Source organism: Lissotriton vulgaris, unplaced genomic scaffold (genome assembly GCF_964263255.1).
Source record: "Lissotriton vulgaris unplaced genomic scaffold, aLisVul1.2 SCAFFOLD_4160, whole genome shotgun sequence".
In the NCBI taxonomy this organism is placed as follows: domain Eukaryota; kingdom Metazoa; phylum Chordata; class Amphibia; order Caudata; family Salamandridae; genus Lissotriton; species Lissotriton vulgaris.
In genome coordinates, this window is record NW_028244856.1 from 92346 (window position 1) to 102295 (window position 9950).

Consider the following 9950-nt stretch of genomic DNA (forward strand, 5'->3'; position numbering starts at 1 on the left):
ACTTAAAACTAGGACACTAGAGGTGTAAACCACTACAGGAGCACCAGAGTACTCTCGTTACCTCACCCACAGTATGCGGGTGCATAGGTGTCAAAGTGCGTCGGGTTTCGTCGTGAAGTTCTATGGAGCCTGGAGGAAAAGATGCTGCAGGCGACCAGGAGAGAAGAGTCCGGTTGGATCCAAGGGTGGATCGAAGATGTAGAGTACCTGAAAGCAGAAGGGGCAGAGTCTGGGTCACTAGCCAGTGACCAGGAAGGAACTAGGAAGGAACCAGGTGATGTCGGGTTGCGATCAGGTGATGTCGTGAAGCTTGTCTCCGCTGCCACGTGGACCAGGAGGTATCGACGACAACCAGGAGGTGGACACGGACTGTCCCACAAAGGCTCTCGCTGTCGGCGGTGTCGGTTCTCAAATCGGAGTCAACAGGCCTTGGCAAATGCAACCCATGCAGGAATTGAAGATGGCTTCTGGATCAGACCGGCAAGGTCTGATGGGCTGCTCCTTTTCAGGGGAGCAAGGGCCAGTCTGGAGCAACCAGACCAGCAGTGAAAATTCGAAGGTTCGTCGTCACAGAGGCCACTAGCTAACAGGCAAGTGACCGGACAACCCGTCGAGCAGGAAAAATGCAAAAGGGCTGGGGCTTCTCAATCCCCAATGCACAGCTTCGAGGGTGCCTCGGGAGCTTCACAGGAAGCACTTAGCTGGCTTTCCAAGATGGCCGGTCCCACGTCTCACGTCGCCTCCACGGGTCTCAGCTTTGCTGGGACTGTGGATCGGGCTGTTGGAAGTCTGGGAGTCCAGGTCTTGTCGGTCTCTGTCGTTCGAGCTCCGGCGGGAGCAACAACAAAGAAAACTTTTGAGCGCTGATGGTGCCTGCTTGTGCAGGGTGGTCTCTCCTTGACCACAAGGGAGATTCTTCTGTCTTCTACGTCAAGTAGGATGTCGAAGGGTCCAGAGTTTCATATTCAAGTTTCAGTCAGGATGATCTAATGTCTAAGGGCACAGCTCTTACCTTTATTCCAAATCAAGGGGCTGGATCACCTGCTAGGTCCCTCCTATGGGTGGGACCCAGGAAGGGGGTGGTTACACCCCTTTCCCTTTTGTCCAGTTTTGCGCCAGGGCTGGAGTGCCCCAGCACCGGTTTGAACTGGACTTTGCATGGGACACATTGTGCGCCCCAGGCAGTGTCTAATTTCATTCAGCCCTCCCTGCCCCAATGCACTATCTCCTGACTGGGTGGTGCTAACACCTCTCTGTGACAGGAAACCTTTTGTCCAGGCCTCACCTGCCGGAGTTTCGGTCAACAGCAGGAGGCCAGACTTGTGTCTGTGGCAGCAGCATCCATTTTGTGATGCTGAGGCTCTGGTTAGATTTAACCACGTTTAAGGAAAGTAACATGTCTTCTCCCCCTAGAAGGGTGGAATGCTACCCCCGTAACGAGGACTGGCGAGGGGGTAGTATTCCAAAGCGTATGACACCTTACACGACATGTTTTGATAAAGCCAAACCAAAGATAGCATTGAACTGCGAGGTTCATAATGCACTTAAGAGTATATGGTATGGCAATATCCTAGAACAGCTATAAGGACATGGTTCCGAAAGCTGCAGACAGGCTCAGCTCATGCTAGAGCACCATCTCACATACAACCAAGCACTCTGCCTCCAGGATTGTTAAGGCCTGCCATAGGAGTGACTTATAGTACATATGTGTCCAGATATAGGGTTAGACATAGGTATACTATATCTAAGCAAGGGGTGATTACACCACCTTGCCCCAGCTGAGTGATCAGCCAGTTGTGTCAGTTTGGATGGCCAGCCAGGGGTGGCAAAAGATGTGCTGCAGCCCCTGGTAGGCCTTGGATGCACCTATGCCCTGGGTACCTATTGTACACTATACAGGGGCTGATCAGGCGACCCAATACCCAATTGGTAATGTACCTAAAGTACATGGTTGTGAATGTAGAGAGAGAACAGCAGGGCTGTGGGTCTGATTAGCAGGCCCACAGTAACATTAAGTCGAAAACCAGTGAAGCAAAAAGCAAAAAGTGGGGTGACCATAGGAAAGCAGACCCTACTCTTCTACACTGGGCCTCCGCATACTCTTTTCCGGGGCCCGCCCCCACCTCCCTCACTCCCGCGCCACTCCCATCCTACCGGAGCGGCCGGGCTTCATTTGCGGTCCCGGTGGGAAGACGCAAGGTGCTCTCCCCCGCCGGGCCTTCTTCCCACCTGCCCCCGGGCCTCTCCCTCCCCAGCGCCCCCGAGCCCCGACGGCCGCACCTCCAGGGCCGTGCTCTTTGCATACGCCTGGCCCTGATCGCTCACCTGTTTCTTGGAGTTTTTGCGGGGGTCGGGCAGGCCATTACGGCGGCCACCACACCCGCCGGCGCGCCCCGTAAGGGGCGCGAACCCGCCGAAGGGCCCGCCACCAATAAATCCATGCGGCCAGCATCACTGAGAAGGCGAATGGCCTCAAGCACTCTGAAATCCTCGCTGGACATGCTCAATTAACACAATACCTCCACTACACTCCATGCTATAAACTAAGCATCCAACCCACACCAGGCCTCCTGACAAAACCCTATAACTGCAGCGCTCCCAGCCACCAAGTCACCAAACCTAAAATGGTGGCTGGGAAAGCGCGAAATCCCCCTAAATAGCTTGGGCTGCTATCTGTAAATTGGGCTACCCTTGGTCTAGTCCAAATGTAGCCCAAGCCACAAAATTGCCACGCCCTGCTGGCCCCTCCTCCTCCCAATCTGCCCGGGGGCAGACCTCGCGGTTCTCGGCTGCCCCCAAAACCCCCATGCGGCACATTTTATTTTAAACTCAAAACGCACAGTGGGAGAATTTCGCATTAATGTATAAAAAAAGCACACCAGATGGAGCCGGGTCAGCACAGTGGGGGGTTTGCCCGATTAATTCCAGCATTCGCTCACACCACCGGGATCAGCCGAGCTTGGCGCTCGTTACTGAAGGACAACTTCTGGGCGCACGATTCCCTGGGGGCAATACAAGCCAGGGGACTTTCTGCTATATTATTGGCAACAGGACTAGATAAAAACATTTAATATTTCCCTAAACATGCTTACGTCTGCATATAGACTGAAGCAGTCTGCCCATTCTTAGACTGTCACCTCGATTCAAAGCACACCAGATGAAGCCGCGTCAGCACAGTGGGGGGGTTCGCCCGATGACTTCCTACATTCGCTCACACTGCCGTGACTAGCCAAGCATGGCGCTTATTTATTTAATGCTTATTACTGAAGGAGAGCTTCCGGGCACACGATTACCCCGGGGCAATACAAGCCGGGGGACTTTCTGCTATATTATTTGCAACCGTACTACATACAAACGTTTAATATTTGCCAACGCGCTTACGTCTGCATATAGATAATATTTGCCTAAACGCATATACGTCCGCATAATGTATTGTATTGTAATTGCATTTATATAGCGCTTACTATCCCTGACGAGGCGTCAAAGCGCTTTTTCGGCGGGTAGCACACTACTCTGGGACCCATAAAGGATTAGTGTTTTATTAGTATGTGAAACATGCAAGTACATTTTAAGTGGTGGATAGGTTAGTCAGTTATTTGGATTTGGAATGATAGCAGAAGGATAGAGGAGGACAAAGGTTTGTATTTATTTATCGCTTGACGCACGTTATTCAGGAAACCTATAAAGGATTAGTGGTGAATTAATATGGTGAAATATGAGGTAATTTCAGTGGTGGATATTAGTCTGTTACTTGAAGTGAGAAGGATAGCCGAGGGATAAAAGGGGAAGAAAGATTTGCATTCATATAGCACTTATTACCCCTGATGGGCGTTGAAGCGCTTTTCAGTTGAGTAGCACGCCTCTCCGGAACCCATAAAGGATTAGTGTTGAAAATTAGTATAGCAAAAATATGAAGTAATTTGAGTAGTAGATATGCTATTCAGTTCTTTGGGCAGTATGTTAGTATAGTTGGATATGGAATTTGCGAAGTGAACGTGTTAGTCTGTTAATTTTGATTGAAAAGGATAGTGGAGGGGTAAACGAGTGAAGGATTTCTTTTTCTTTTCGGTCTTAGCAGTAGGAAGAGGCTTTTGGATGAGCAAAAAGGAGTTGGAGGGGAGGAGTCAGAGGGGAGAGTTTAGAAAGGTTTGTTTCAGGGGATCGGTGTAGTAAAAAGAGGTGTCAGATGATGCAAGGAGGGGTAGAGCAGGAAGAGTCTAGAAAGGGTTATTTTGGCGATCATAGTAGTGGTATGGGGTTTGTAGATAAATGAGAGAGTGGATGCAGAGGATATATTAATAGATGTTTAGGATGAGAGATAGGGTAGTGCATTGGAAGGAGTAGTAGAAAGAAGTTTGAGATGAGTCAGTAGGTTGGGCTAGAAGATATATTGAGCAAAGTATAGGCTGAGAAATAGGGTAGTGCATTGGAAATGCTAAATTAGAAGAAAGTGATACATATATAGATCCATAAGTACATTGAAAGTATATAGATACATAAAGGAAGTAAGTATATTTAGATTAAATATATTGATAGAGGCACAGGATGAGAAATAGGGTAGTGCATTGGATATGCTTTTTCAGGAGAAAAGTAACAGACACACAGATTCTGGCCCTAGTCCCGACTAGTCTCGAACAGGCTCAAACAGGGAACTGCCCTTGTCCTCTCCGCCCTTAAAAGGCTCAAACAGGGAACTGCCCTTGTCCTCTCCGCCCTTAAAAGGCTCAAACAGGGAACTGCCCTTGTCCTCTCTGCCCTTAACATGCTCAAACAGGCAACTACCCTTGTCCTCTCCGCCCTTAGCCTCGACGCCTGGGCTGAGACGCCCTAAGCCTGGCCTTTTATAGCCCTAGTAATCAGGTGACCCTTTCAGCCAATGTGAACCCTAGCCCTAACACTATCCAATCACAACACTAGCCCTAAAATCTAGAACCAATAGGAGACCAGGACCTTCCAGCCCATCTTAGCCCTAGTCCAAGCACCCAATCAGTTCAAAAACCCTGATCTCTACATCCAATAAAGGCCTTAGCCCTACCAGTAGTCCCAACAAAAGTCCAAGCAGCCAATGGTACAGGTAGCCCTAGTCCCTACTTCCAATAGAAAGCCTAACCCTACTCTTAGTCCCACAACTAGTCCAACAACCAATTACACCAGAAGCCCTAAATAGCTACTTCCAATTAAAGGTCTAACCCTAGCCCTAGTCCCACCCTACTTCCAACAACCAATAACATAGGAAGCCCTAGTCCCTACTTCCAGTAGAAATCCTAACCCTAGCCCTAGTCCCAACCCTACAATGATTGAATCACAGACCCAGAAACCAATCAGATCCCTCAAATACCCAACCAATAAGGATATTAACCCTAACCCAATAGAAACACAAGATACAACCCCCAGTGTACACATGTGCCAATCACTAGCAGACCATATAAGGACCCAGCGACCTCAGACAAGGTTCGCTGGCCAGGGAGTTGGAAGCTGCTTCTCCTGTTCAGAATCTCCTAGGAGACAGACAGGCTCAATCCACACTCCAGACTTCTGCAGGTAATGGCCTAACTAACTCGAAATCCAACCATACTGCTTGAAAAGAACTTTACTCTCCCTGCTGGCCAAAAAACAAAGTGCACAGGCCCCAGCAAATACATTCTAAACAGCTCACAGAAGCAGCCCATGCTGTAGAATATTGTATTGTATTGGAATTGCATTTATATAGCGCTTACTACATATCTACCTACCTACCTATATCCACCTCGATTGGCAAAGAAAGTCCTGAAGCAAGCCGCTGTCGTCATTGCGCTACTGCCTTGTCTCCTTTTCTGACGGCCCTTCTGGACTGGACCTTTGATCCACGGCTTGTTTCCATAACACGCCTACTTAAGATAAGAAATTGCTTCACGACAGCCGTGAAGCAAACGATGCAGTCCGGATCGGCCGTCCAAAAAGGCGAAAGGGCGGTACCAAAGAAGCCTCATTTTCAATGGGAGGCTACCGTTTACCATAAATGATGATGCCTTCCAATGAAAATGTGGGGCGGGGCTTCAAGCCCCTTTCTTAAATGTACTCTCTCACTATAATCCTCGCCAAGCGAGCAGCGCATGCGCTGCAACTAAAAAAGGGCAGCATCGACAAATAAGTAATACTTTGAAACATGATTTACTTTTTCCCAGCCCTTCTGTTATTCAGGAGATTATGGTAGTCTGGACATCTCACATAATCCATGTAGGGCAGTCGCCCTCCTAGGGCTCTGGGGGTTCTGGCCTTTGGAATAAAAATGCAATGGTGACCCCGGCATGCATCCCACCCATAGAGGTGTACACAACCAAGGGGCCATTTGTATGAAAAACGCGAAGACAGGAGACCAAAACAACCATCCTGGAAACACTGTGCTCTGGTTAATTGCTCCATGCTTCTTCAGATGTGCTCTTGATTGGATAATTGCAAAAAACACAGTTGATGGACAGAATGCAGAACAATGTCTTACATTCACCCCAGTACAACGATCTGGGCCTAAATCCATCGTTTTTTTTCCAGGCTCTCCACACCACTGGAGTCAAGCTATCCAGGCTGATGAAGGCTGATAGCCAGAAACCGGTCCTTGGATGCATGATTCCGGTCTGGGAAAGACATGGCTTGGTAGTTCGGACTGGACTGTTCCCATGAGGCACAGGGTCAGAGCTGATTTGCATATAGCCAGTGTCTAACCCAGGGTGGTGTGGAGTGCAAAAAAACGATGGATTGAGGCCCAGATCCTTGTACTGGGGTGAATGTATGACATTGTTCTACATTCTGTCCATCAACTGTGTTTTTTGCAATTTTCACCCCGAGTGTGCTGGATATACTCAGACGTGAGTCCCAGGCTCTCCACACCACTGGAGTCAAGCTATCCAGGCTGATGAAGGCTGATAGCCAGAAACCGGTCCTTGGATGCTTGATTCCGATCTGAGAAAGACATGGCTTGGTAGTTCGGACTGGACTGTTCCCATGAGGCACAGGGTCAGAGCGGATTTGCATATAGCCAGTGTCTAACCCAGGGTGGTGTGGAGTGCAAAAAAACGATGGATTTAGGCCCAGATCCTTGTACTGGGGTGAATGTATGACATTGTTCTACATTCTGTCCATCAACTGTGTTTTTTGCAGTTTTCACCCCGAGTGTGCTGGGAATACTCAGACGTGAGTCCCAGGTTCTCCACACCACTGGAGTCAAGCTATCCAGGCTGATGAAGGCTGATAGCCAGAAACCGGTCCTTGGATGCTTGATTCCGGTCTGGGAAAGACATGGCTTGGTAGTTCGGACTGGACGGTTCCCATGAGGCACAGGGTCAGAGCTGATTTGCATATAGCCAGTGTCTAACCCAGGGTGGTGTGGAGTGCAAAAAAACGATGGATTTAGGCCCAGATCCTTGTACTGGGGTGAATGTATGACATTGTTCTACATTCTGTCCATCAACTGTGTTTTTTGCAATTTTCACCCTGAGTGTGCTGGGGATACTCAGACGTGAGTCCCAGGCTCTCCACACCACTGGTGTCAAGCTATCCAGGCTGATGAAGGCTGATAGCCAGAAACCGGTCCTTGGATGCTTGATTCCGGTCTGGGAAAGACATGGCTTGGTAGTTCGGACTGGACTGTTCCCATGAGGCACAGGGTCAGAGCTGATTTGCATATAGCCAGTGTCTAACCCAGGGTGGTGTGGAGTGCAAAAAAACGATGGATTTAGGCCCAGATCCTTGTACTGGGGTGAATGTATGACATTGTTCTACATTCTGTCCATCAACTGTGTTCTTTGCAATTTTCACCCTGATTGGATAATGACCAATGCCACTGACATCCAATAACTGTCACAAGTTGTCAAATAGAATCTAGACAGTTTGAGCAGAGCAGAGCAGAGGACCGGGCGAGGAGGGTGAAGAGGAGAGGCATATGGACAAACCGCTGTATGATACCGAGCATATAGCAGGTTGATGGCACGTCTGGGGGAGTATCTCTCACTTCATAACTGCTGCAAACCCCAGGCTTGCTGAGTTGTTCATAGTCTTTGCTATTCCCTTGCGTGGCATATAAACAGAAATAGGATGGTGGTGTTGCTGCTGAACAGTGTTGGAACAGTTAAAAAAGAGTTGAACTGATCGCTTGCTGTTGTTGTGGAAGGAATTTGCTGCAGTAGCCCATATCCGGCACAACAAAGGTGACTGCTCTGGACCAGTTCACTTAATCAGGCAATAGTCTTTTTTTATTTTTACACATCTTTTATTGGCAATAAATAAAAATACAAAAACAAAACTGTGCACTGTAAAATCCTGCGATTTCATTACCATAGACACTACAGACCACACCACCTCCCACCACCCCTCAACACCAACCGTAGCATGGCCCAGTGAAAATGTCTTTGACTACAGATCTCTCTGGTGTGTTGAGGATCTTGCTGTCACATATGGTATCTCTATACTCCTACCAGTGTGCTCTGATTAATTGCTCCATCAGATGTGCTCTTGATTGGATAATTGCAAAAAACACAGTTGATGGACAGAATGCAGAAAAATGTCTCACATTCACCCCAGTACAAAGATCTGGGCCTAAATCCATCGGTTTTTTTCCAGGCTTTCCACACCACTGGAGTCAAGCTATCCAGGCTGATGAAGGCAGATTTTCGCCCACTTTTGGGACCAACTTCGGCCTTCATACACCGATTTCTTAGCTAGTATACACCAGTCCATATCACGTTTCCAGTCTACCGAAGTCTGCACCTGATCCGCACCCACCCATCCTAGCCACATTCATTTTGGCCACCGCCAACCATAGAGTGATCCATATTCGGTCCTTACAGAGCAAGTCTGTTTCCTCCCAGACATTTAAGAGACACTATTTTTCCGAGGAGGTGAGGGGGGCCCCACAGACCTCGCTCAGACAGGCAAGTTTAGTAAGGGCGGTAGACTGGCCAGTTTTCACTGGCTGCCACTGCTGGGTAAAACTAAGGGTGGACGGATTTCGTGCAGTTGAACTAAGTGGAATTCTGCGGAGTTGCATAAAGACTCTGTGGACTTCCGTGGAATTCCACTCCGCCCTAGTCACTCACCATCATGAGCAGGTAAACAATACATACCTCAACAGAGTGAGTGACAGAGAAGCAAGCTAACATGATCAGTATCCAGATGTCATATCTGCCTTGTCATTGGTTCCACATTGGCTTTTTGCCAGTTTCCAGTGGGACATACATTGTGACGGAAAGCCCAGGTACTGTGGCAGCAACTGTAAGGGGGAATAGTGGCATGGATAATGTGCGTGCCAAGACAGAATGGACTGCGATTGGACAATTGACCATAAGCTGACAGATCAACAACTCTACTGGCAAACTGCACTTCATATGTTCCCATGTTCAACACTCACCCACCGTATTTCCTGATTCTCAAGAACATTGTGGGTGCCATACTCCTGTACACCGTGCATGCGCAGAATCCGTGCAACAGCATTACTCAATCCACACTTGGGCTGGGCAAGTGTAGCCTTGATGAACACCACCACCTTGTGCTGCTTCACCGGCAACTCCAATTCCACCCGAGGCAGGTGGGGTCTGCACTGCTCAGCTAGTGGCGGTAGAGGCTACCAAAGACCCACGGTCTTAGTGGCACGCTGCGAGACAAGAGGGTGCGGAATACTGGGGCACTCATGGCAGCCGCAGGTGTTTGGGGGGATATATGACATTGCATTGCGTGCCTTTACAACACGGTTGTTACAATGACCGCATTGTTACCACGTGTCCCATTACATCGCAAGTCGTATCAACGACTTGCTGTAGGGGGGCGTGCAACACCAGGGAATGTGATGCATTTTAAATCCAACATCTTCCCTGCTGTTGCAAAAACTGGATTAGGAACAGTAATTAATACTATTCCTAAGTCCAGTGCGCTGAGGTTGAACTCATTAAACAAATTAGTCTTGATAAAAGTAAAGATGTATG